At 42.2% G+C, this 10,900-nt stretch overlaps 1 long non-coding RNA gene across 1 annotated transcript; it reads left to right on the forward strand.

Annotated features, from left to right (window-relative positions):
- The first annotated feature begins 214 nt into the window (after positions 1 to 214).
- LOC116038806 lies at positions 215 to 9,942 on the forward strand. Its single transcript, XR_004102171.1, has 3 exons — positions 215 to 224; positions 6,642 to 6,651; positions 9,863 to 9,942. It is a non-coding gene; the product is annotated as an uncharacterized LOC116038806 (long non-coding RNA).
- The last annotated feature ends 958 nt before the right edge of the window (positions 9,943 to 10,900 follow it).

A 10,900-nucleotide genomic window follows, 5' to 3' on the forward strand; every position in this document is an offset into this window, starting at 1 on the left:
ACAATGTTTAACTTTGCAGTGTCTGAAATATGACACCTGCTGTCTCATCTCCAATGTGTTTCTATGGGGTTCGCTCAAACCAATCAGCAGGCAGCTCATCTAAATATTAATAACATAAGCATACCATATTTGGAAGAAAAGCTCTTGTTCCAAAAATAGCCATATTCACAGGGTAGTTAAGAGCCTAATAAAATAGCATTCGGGCAATTTTCAGCCCAACCAATGTCACATACCCTATTAGGAGACCTTAAGGAACAGTGTGAAATACCCTATATAATCATTCTATCACCCCTTTAAGGACTGCCTACTCAACTGTGAGCGCAACTATTTACTCATTCAAAGTATTTCTCATGTCACAAAAAACACAGATAGTGAATTGTGTGTTTTGGATGTTATTATCATACTGTCGCTGATGTGTCGATGTTTTTGTTCCTGTCCTGCCTGCTCTTATAGATCTCTCAGATCGGATTTTAATACCAGGTCTAAACAGGGCCTTATTCTCCACTTTCTCTGGCCTCGTCATTAACTTAAATCATTTCTTTGGCTTATTTGTGGATAGTGTCAAAAAGAATAAAACACCTTCATACATGATGAAACATTGAGAAAATGACAGAAAGAGCAGAAACTGGCAAAGAATCAGAGCAAAAAGGATTGGAATAATTGCATTTGTGACTACCATGCAATTATAGTAGCATACACAAAATGAGCTCCTTCATTCCTAATTTGCAGATCATGACTGCTGTGAAATGCAATTAATGATTTCCTGATTTATTTAGTGAGCTGTGATGAACGAGTTCCTCTGAGCTAACTGAGGCAGACTGCAGCCTACTAGCACTTCATCCTGGCTAAGCACAAGGTCTTCTCTCAGAGAATGAAGTTATTCTATCTGCAGGGATGTAAAAAGGAGACAGAAAAAGAAAGGCACATTCGAAGAAATGTAAATTTAGACATAACTGAAACAATCAAATTCCCTGTTAACACATACCAAGTTTAATATAGGAACAAGAAAATAAAGCTAGGGATAACCTGACAGATTCAGCAATCTGTCACTCTGACGTCTCGATGAGGTGACATGGATGTCAAAACAGCAGGTGAAGAGCCTATTGTTTAGAATGAGTGTCATGCAGAAGGCACAAACTATCTTTCTTTTTTGCAGACAGACAGATGCCAGGGAACAGTCTGCAAAATGTGAGACAACACGGTTCTCTGGATGACTGCCATGTCTCTGCAGGTACAAGCACGCTACTAGAGGATTTGGGGGAAAACAGGACACAGCTTGGCAATAATTGGAGGGACCCTCTGAAAAGCTCTGCTTTGTAGTTCAGCTTTGTTTGAATATGATGCGCAGGATTAATGAGGATGTGAGGGAAGCATTTATGAAGCCACAAAGCCTCTATTTATCTTAGCCGTACTAGCAATAATGTTTTGCACATTTTCATTTAACCACAACAGGTGTGCAGTGTGTGTGTGTGTGTGTGTGTGTGTGTGTGTGTGTGTGTGTGTGTGTGTGTGTGTGTGTGTGTGTGTGTGTGTGTGTGTGTGTGTGATCTGATGAAGTGATGCTGGTGAAAAATGTAAAAATAAGACTACAGTTGAAACATTCTTGTGTTCCTATTGTGTTCATTTACAATAGAAACAAGCTGCTCAAATCCAGAGCAAGGGAGGCCTAAATATGTATGTCTCAGTCAAACTCCATTTTACTGCCAGATATGTACTCAGTGTGAGAGAGGGCCTGGTGGGCTGCACAATAACTCAACCTCCACCCATTCCTGTCTCAGCATAACAGGTGTTTAGACTGTTTGCCATAAATCATGCCCTTGCCAGATGTTGCCAAGCAACTGGTTAATTAGTACAGCCACTTGAGTGTGCAACAGTGGAGCCAGAATGGGACAGCTCATTTCAGTCCCAGTGGTCCGAAGAGTCCACCAGCCCACACAGTCATTTATTGTATATATATATATATCTATATATCTATGGGGAACATTAAGACACCATAGGACCTTCACTGCAGGAGACAGTGGTAATGTTTAAATACACAATGTTAAGAGCAAAAGTTACCAAGGATGTCCAGATTTCTTCATTGTTAAGCAGATGCAAACACCTCACTCCTTTTTTTAAAATCTGTACACTTAGATTTTAATGTCAACCTCATGTTGATGAAATGTTTTACTTTCCCTAGAATTAACAATAACCTGCTACCACAAATACAAAGATGGAGGCAGATGCTTGCAGTTTCATACTTTTTGAATAATCAATTACTTTATCTGTGAGTAATTCCAGCACAGGTGTGCAGGAATTTTCTGTTTACTGGTTGATTGATGGCAAAAGAAGCACCCTCATTAGGAGTGGAGGACTAAAGTATGGTCAGTAGTTTCCTTCAAGTATTCAGGTTCAGTGTGAGTGGGAAAGTATTTTGAAAGAAGAAATCAGTGGGAAACACTGTACTGGATCTATCAGTAGCAATAAAATGGATTACAATTAACCCATAGAGTTATACTCGACAGGGTTGCAGACACACAGGTGATGTCCTCTTATTAGCCCGTTGACGGCAGTTGTTGTCATTGTAGCTACATTTCAGAAATGAAGCAGATGTACACCTTACAGTGGATATTGATGCAGAAGGTCACCTTTACTTGATTTTCCTGTCACTGGCCTGTGCTGTGTCATACATACAGATAATCTTCCCTTTGTACTGCTGATGTCTTACCCTCTCACACTCTAGCACTGCTCAGGGGTACACTAATATGAATACAGTTCACTGGCAGAGAGGCAAGTCTTGTTTTTTTCACTATTGTGGACTTTCTGACAGGCATTATGTTAGAAAGCATAAATGCAAAGTGTCTGCGTGTGACACCTTTTCACCCTGGTGTCAACACATTTTTTTCTGAGAACTCTGAACAGTGACGGCAAGCCAAGCTTAACAAACCTAAGGGCACTGTATCTGTGAACAGAGATAAGATGATAACCAATTTAATCATATATCATTATAAATACCTCAATTTATTAAACGTTAATACGGAGCCCCCCTGGTCCCACTTTGTCAAAAAAATTAATTATAACTATCTCGTGGCCTCAAGATAGTAACTCGTGGCCTCAAGATACTATCTCGTGGCCTCAAGATAGTATCTCGTGGCCTCAAGATACTATCTCGGCCGGCAGGGGCCCTCCGATGGCGGGTCACATTTGCAAATCGGTCAGTGGAAAGTGTTGGAGAACCGCAGCTGCGTTACGGTAAAAGCTGTCAAAAGTGTCTGGCCGTGGTCTCCAGAGGTCGGTCTCACTGCCCCGAGACTCCTCGGTGCAGTTCTCTGGAGGCCTATGTTTTCAAAAACTGGGTTTCCAAAATCGTGCAGAAGGTGGCTGGGAGAGTGAGCCGGGCTTCTTACCCATTTAAAGTTTGAGAATAGGTTGAGATCGTTTCGGCCCCAAGACCTCTAATGATTCGCTTTACCAGATAAAACTGCGAGACTCTGAGCGCCAGCTATCCTGAGGGAAACTTCGGCGGGGCCGGGCGCTTGACACCAGAAGAAATCTTGTAGGCTGCATATCCATAGTCCTTTATAATTCTTCTTCATATTTTATAGCCTATATTTATACTTTTTACATGTATATACTTGTTTATTTACCAACTTCTATTATTATTTATATTCCTTTAAATGTATTGATGTTCACAGCAACTGTGACATAAGAATTGTCCCCCGGGTTATCAATAGCATCAATAAAGATCAATAAAGTATTTATAGTATATATTTACTTATTTTAAGTTAGCCTATAGTGGAGTGTGCAGACTGGTTCATTAATTATTGAAGTGTTTCACATTTTTGGGGAGAAAAGCTGCTCCATTGTGCATTCTCCTTTTATATACACTTATCTTGAGGCCACGAGTTACTATCTTGAGGCCACGAGATAGTATCTTGAGGCCACGAGATAGTTATAATTAATTTTTTTGACAAAGTGGGACCAGGGGGGTTCCGTACGTTAATCTTGATCGCTATAAATATGCGTATAGCTAGGCAACACGGAGTAGCTGCAACTACGTGTACAAGCTTCCACTGAGCTAAAACAGCAGTTGTCAGGGCAAGTTTTAGAGTGCCTTTGTGTCTCTTAACAGACACAAAATGCAATTAAAATGTCTGTGCAACATGAACAGGACCCTTACATGACAACAAGATGCGTTTTCAACTCAGACATGTTTTAATTCACCTACCCTGTCTCGATTCTGCTGGTAGCTAGCTCGCCCTGTTAGCTGCTAGCTGCTATCTGCTAGCTGCCGTCCGTGATAAGTGTGTTCAGCCAAAATATCACGCAGCAGTTCCGTGTGTATTTGTACATCATCCATTTTGTGTGTGATCGATCTGGTGTGGTGAGAAGGAGGCTTGGCAGTGTCAATTTGTGTGGTAGCTTTAGCCGCGCTAGCAGGCCCGACCGGCCGGCATCCTTGCTTCTGATTTCTCCCCGCCTTCGTCGTCTCCCGCTCCCGAAAACAATCCAGTGAGCGCCTGGTGGTCTGGCTATGTCCTCCAGAGGACAGGTCATGCCTTTGCGACGAAAACTTGAAGTTTATTACCCCTCAAATAGGTAATTGAGCACTGTAGTGGTTATGACCATATCAGTGACTATGTAACTACATGGAAACATTAGAGAAGGCTATCTGTAGTCTCGCGCTAAAGTCCCAGTGTAGCAGGAAAAGGTAAGCAGTGTGCGGATCACTCTGAGAAGCAAGGTCGTGCCTGCTAGCGCGGCTAAGGGAACTACTACATCGATCGACACTGCCAAGCCTCATACTCACCAACACCAGATCGATCACACACAAAATGGATGAGCTACAAATACACACGGAACTGCTGCGTGATATTTTGGCGGAACACACTTATCACGGACGGCAGCTAGCCGCTAACAGCTAGCAGCTAACAGGGCGAGCTAGCTACCAGCAGAATCAAGACAGGGTAGGTGAATTAAAACAATGTCTGAGTTGAAAACGCATCTTGTTGTCACGTAAGGGCCCTGTTCATGTTGCACATTTAAATTACATTACATTTTAATTGCATTTTGTGTCTGTTAAGAGGCACAAAGACACTCTAAAACTTGCCCTGACAACTGTACACGTAGCTGCAGCTACTCTGTGTTGCCTACACCGATTCGGGTCTGTTTTTTTTTTCAAACGAAAGTACACGCATATTTATAGCGATCAAGATTAACGTAAAAATTGGCCGGAATTCTCCTTTAACAAAAACAAGTGGTACTGAGAGTAGTAATGCAAAGTTACTACAAGATTTTAATCTCATTTCAATAATGGTTTAGATAATATTACTGAGATAAGCTATTCACCCTATGCAATTTGTATAAAGCCTTGTGCCTTTGACATGACGCCTTGAATGATTTGTGGGGCCCAGAGCTCAAGAGAGGCCCTTAAATATGCTATAAATATTTTCTTTTTCTGGATCCTAAATGAGCTCTTGGTCTTTCTAGTTCATAGCTTCAGGCTGGGGTAATGATTCTCAGTTAGATCAGCAGTACTACCTAAGCAACCTTTTCACATTGCATTATATTCGTACTATTTGTGAGCGCCTCTGCCAACTAAAGCGACAAAAATAGCACAAAACACAAGCAAGCCTTGCACTATGCTTTGTTGACTTGACTCAAAGCAGGTGGGCTGTGTGGATGGTAACAATTGTGGTGATGGACAAATGGAAAATGCCAAATCTTCTCCTCTCATTTTGGAGAATAGGGATTCACCAAACAACTCATACTGCAGCAGGAAGGACAGACATCACTCAAGAAACTTCATAAAGTAATGCCTTGCATGGTGTGCCTGCAAAAAAAGGGACCCACTAGCCTAAAAACCCTAATTAATGGCCCAAAGAGGCTATGCAGAACTTTATACTTATCCATGCCAAACCTGCATCTTTAGAGCCTCTTACTCTCACTAATGGGGCTTGGATGCTGAATCAGGCTTCCTTTTTCATAGCATCAGGATCTGATATGTATGTTAGCTATGGCAGTTTGTTGCTACTGTGAGTGGTTGAGAGTGGTCCATCTTTTTATAACAAGATGACAGTTGGCTGAGCCATCCTTGCCTGATGAACCGTATCCAGGTCTGCCTTTGCCAAAAATGGCCTGCATCCACAGAGCAGTGGACTGCACACACACACACACACACACACACACACACACACACACACACACACACACACACACACACACACACACACACACAATGATGCCTAACTCTTTTTAGGTTAATGTGGATGCATGAATTAGTTGGGAGGATGAAGAAGCTATGTGAACCGTGATAGAAAGCTAAACGGCCCAATTTTCCTTGTCAGGTGGACGCACTTTCCTCACATCACTCTTTGCAGTCAGTGAGGCTAAAAGACACCAATTAATCTCCCATGGCTATTATGGGGCAGGATGGTACAGGAAATGGATGGGCAAAGCACACTGAGACAGAAAGAGGATATGTAATTTGCCGGGGATCACTGCACATTGGCTGGAACCAGCTATAATTATAACAGCAGTCAGCAAAAGTTTGACAATTATGCTATAATTTGTAATAGCAGTAATTAAATTAGCACTCTTCATAGTAGCGCTTTCTTATTATAGCTATACTCTGCATAAACCATACAAATTATTATAATTAGCTCAATTTAAGTGGCTTAATAGTCTTTTTAACAAATTGCAAAGTAACATAACGAGAATAAAGCATGAAAACCCATTAGAAAGTTAGCTATGTCAACATTTAAAAATGTCTCCCTGTCTCCTGCCAAAATATTTTAAAGATATAGTAACATGTATAAAAGAGAGACTTAAAGCATTGTTTGGATTCACAGTAATAATGCCCCACATCTATTTCCATTGTATCCACAGAACTCAGGATTTCTGCTATTTGTAAACTCCATAAGTGGAACATGAGCTGGATAGGGAGGACCTGTCACAACATGTAAGCTCTTCAATACAGTATGCATGTACTGTTTCATCAATGTTGCACATTCCTAAGGATGGATATAGATCTGTATCATTGTCTCCATCCTGAGCTGAATAACAAATGGTCATCTCTGCCTGCTGCTTTGACTCCCTGATTTCCCTTGGCTGGGATCTCTCCTAATAATCAACTCTCCAACACACCAGCACTGTCACAGAATGATGACTCTGATGTCTCAGCAAAATGCATGCTGCTGGATGGTGATTTTCACCAACAGATGGCCATTTGCTCAGGGCTATAGCAATATCTCTGAAATATAATAGCAAGAATACTAAGCAGCCATGAATTTTGATTTATCTTCTGTAAACAGCAGATTCCACCACCTTCTAATGTATTGCCTATCATTTTAATATATTTATTATTTATTAATTTATAGTTATAACTATTTCCCCCCTTTTTGCTGGTTATGCTTACAGCAGTTTGGGATTTCCTCATGACAAGGAAGAGGTAAGTAAAGAGATCCAAATAAAGCCCCTCACCCAGCTGGCAATAAACTCTGCCAGCATGCAAATTGTGTGTGTGTGTGTGTGTGTGTGTGTGTGTGTGTGTGTGTGTGTGTGTGTGTGTGTGTGCGTATGTGTGTATATCTACAGGTGATGAACGGTCTCATTGACTGCAACATATTTTGCTGTAGCATACAGTATACTTGGTAGGACACATACTGTAATGCCACTGCAAAACACTGAACATACCTACAAAACACTGACTTGGTACACGGTGACTTTTAAATATTTCAAGGAGAGATATCATGCTCATTTTCAGGTTCATACTTGTATTTTGAGTTTCTACTAGAACAAGTTTACACAAGTCTGTACTCCCCAGCTTTTTTCAGCATGTAGATTGTGCTACTAGAGGGAAGAACACACTAGACCATGTATACTCTAACATCAAGAAAGCATACAGAACTGCTCCTCTCCCTCACCTGGGCTAGTCAGATCACATCCAACTACTCCTGATCCCAGCATACATCCCGGTCAGAAGGACTATACAGCCAAGTAGAAGGACTTTGAGGGCCGACAGACCTGCAATAAACCTGCTGTCTCCAACAGCCCTCACCAGTCACACTCTCACTCTGCAGGAACATGAAGTGACATGTTCACTGAAGACCATCAACCCACAGAAGGCAACTGGACCTGACGGAGGGCCGGGCAGAGTCCTTAAATCCTGTGCGGACCAGCTAGCAGGAGTCTTCACCAGAATCTTCAACAGCTCCCTGTCACAGGCCACCGTACCATCTTGTCTGAAATCAGCCACCATCATCCCCGTGCCAAAAACGCCAGCTCCAGAGGACCTTAACAGCTACAGACCAGTTGCATTGACACAGGTTGTCATGAAATGCCTGGAGAAACTGGTGCTACGGTACATAAAATCTAGCCTCCCAGCCTCTTTCAACCCCCATCAGTTTGCATACCAGTCAAACAGGTCCACGTAGGATGCTATCGCCATAACGACGCACGCGGCGTTGAACCACTTGGAACACCGCAACACCTACGTGAGGATGCTCTTTGTGGACTACAGCTTGGCATTCAACACCATCATCCCGGACATCCTTATCAACAAGCTGCTCCACATTGGCCTCTCCACCCCCATCTGCACTTGGATAAGTGATTTCCTCACCAACTGCTCACAAGTTGTCCGACTGGGCCCCCACCTCTCTTTCACCATCACACTCAACACAGGTGCACTGCAAGAGTCTGCTATACTCCCTGTACACCAGTGACTATTCCCCAGCTCATCCAACCAACCCCATCATTAAATTCGCAGATGACACCACAGTCGTCGGTCACATAGTAGAGGGAGATGAGACACACTACAGGGCTGAGATTGAGAGGCTGACAGCATGTGCCATGGTGCCATAACAACAACCTGGAGCTCAACACATCAAAGACCAAAGAGCTGATTATGGACTTCAGGAGGAAGGGCAGATGGACCCACCGTCACTTGTCATAGAATGTGCTGGCGTCGAGAGGGTCCACACCTTCAAATTCCTGGCAGTTCACATCGCTAACGACCTCTCCTGGACAGCTAACACCACCACCATTATCAAAAGGGCACAGCAGCGTCTCTACTTCCAGATACTGCTAAAGAGAAACAACCTAAGGGAGACGCTGCTGGTGGCCTTCGATTGCTCTGTCATAGAGAGCATATTGACGTACTGCATCACAGTGTGGTATGCAAGCTGCACTGTGGCACAGAAAAAATCACTACAAAGGGTCATCCGGTCTGCAGAAAAGATCATTGGCTGCTCACTGCCCACACTTGACAGCATCGCCTCATCCCGCTACCTCAGCAGAGCAAAAAACATAATCAAGGACTCCTCTCACCCAGGCCACAAACACTTTCAGTTACTCCCATCAGGAAGGCGTTACAGGTCTGTCAGAACCCGCACATCCAGGTTCAGAGACAGCTTTTTCTCCACAGCCATCACAACTCTAAACATTCAATTACAGAAATAGGACTTCATCATGCTGAATTATTATCTTGCCTGTTTTGCACTTTTCCAGTACTGTGATCTTTAAAAAAAAACAAAAAAAAACACCAGAAGGAGTAGCACTTAAATTTCGTTGTGACAATGTTTTACAATTTTTTACAATGACAAATAAATGAGTCTGATTCTGATGTAATGTAATGTTCAAAGAACACATTCTTTTTCTCATACTGACAGTCTGAATATACCTGTATTTACCCTGAAACGCTCCGTTATAGCACCTGTCTCTTTAAGCCCCCCTCCTGAAAATCCTAGTCTGCTCCGATTGGTATGCAGAAAAAATATGGCGCACCTCTGCAAAGGTAGTTTTCAAGCTGTGGGTGGATATACAGAGATGGGGGGCGGGGTATTCTAATGAGCCTGCATGTGACATACGAAGTTCAAAGTTCAAGTTCAAACAATTTATTGTCATTATGTAGCACAACGAGATTACTTTGTGACAGCCCACGGGTGCGCTAAAAGTTATAAAATACATGTTTGATAGTACTGGAACAATTAAATAAATATAAATAAGTCTAATAATAATAATAATAAAATAAATGTAAGTTTATCTAGAATCACATATACTATATAAATAACAACATGAGATAATAATATATTATGAGCTGAAAATGTTAGATAAACGTTAAGTACTGAAATATATATATGTATATGATATTTATATATGAATAAAAGCTAACATTATAGCCTATAAGTAGGAGCTAATCATAACTGCACAAGTTGCGTTATAGCATCAGGATTCCTTATTGCCACATGGTTATATTGCACAGTAGAAATAAATAAGCAGCAATATTGCACATTGCCCTCCTGATTATTGTTACATTGCCATTTCCAGAGTTCAGTGCTGTTATGACAGTTGGGAAATAGCTATTATTCAGTCTGTTAGTGGGTATTCTAGGTAATCTGTAGCACCTGCCTGATGGAAGAAGCTCAAACAACCCACGTCCAGGGTGAGTAGTGTCCTTGACAATGTTTTTAGCCCTTTTCACACAGTGGGTCTTATTAAGGTGTTCAAGTGATGGCAAATCAGTGCCCACAATTTCCTCTGCTGTTTTCACGACACGCTGCAGGGCTTTTTCGGCGGCTTTGGTACAGCTACTGTACCAGGCTGTCATGCAGTTTGTCAGGGTGCTCTCTATCGTACACCTATAGAAGTTTACCAGCAGCTTCTGGGAGAGGTTAGCTCTCTTCAGCCGTCTCAGGAAGTAGAGGTGTTGTTGTGCTGTGCCTACTGCTGCCGAGGCATTGTCAGCCCAGGAGAGGTCCTCTGTGATGGTAACTCCCAGAAACTTAAATCTGGAGACCCTTTCCACATCAGCTCCCCTGATGGTTACAGGACTGGGAATGGACTTTTGGTAGTCCTAAAGTCCACGATGATCTCTTTGGTCTTTGTAGTGTTTAAAACCAGGTTGTTGATGTTGCACCATGTT

Source organism: Sander lucioperca, chromosome 7, assembly GCF_008315115.2.
Source record: "Sander lucioperca isolate FBNREF2018 chromosome 7, SLUC_FBN_1.2, whole genome shotgun sequence".
Classification (NCBI taxonomy): domain Eukaryota; kingdom Metazoa; phylum Chordata; class Actinopteri; order Perciformes; family Percidae; genus Sander; species Sander lucioperca.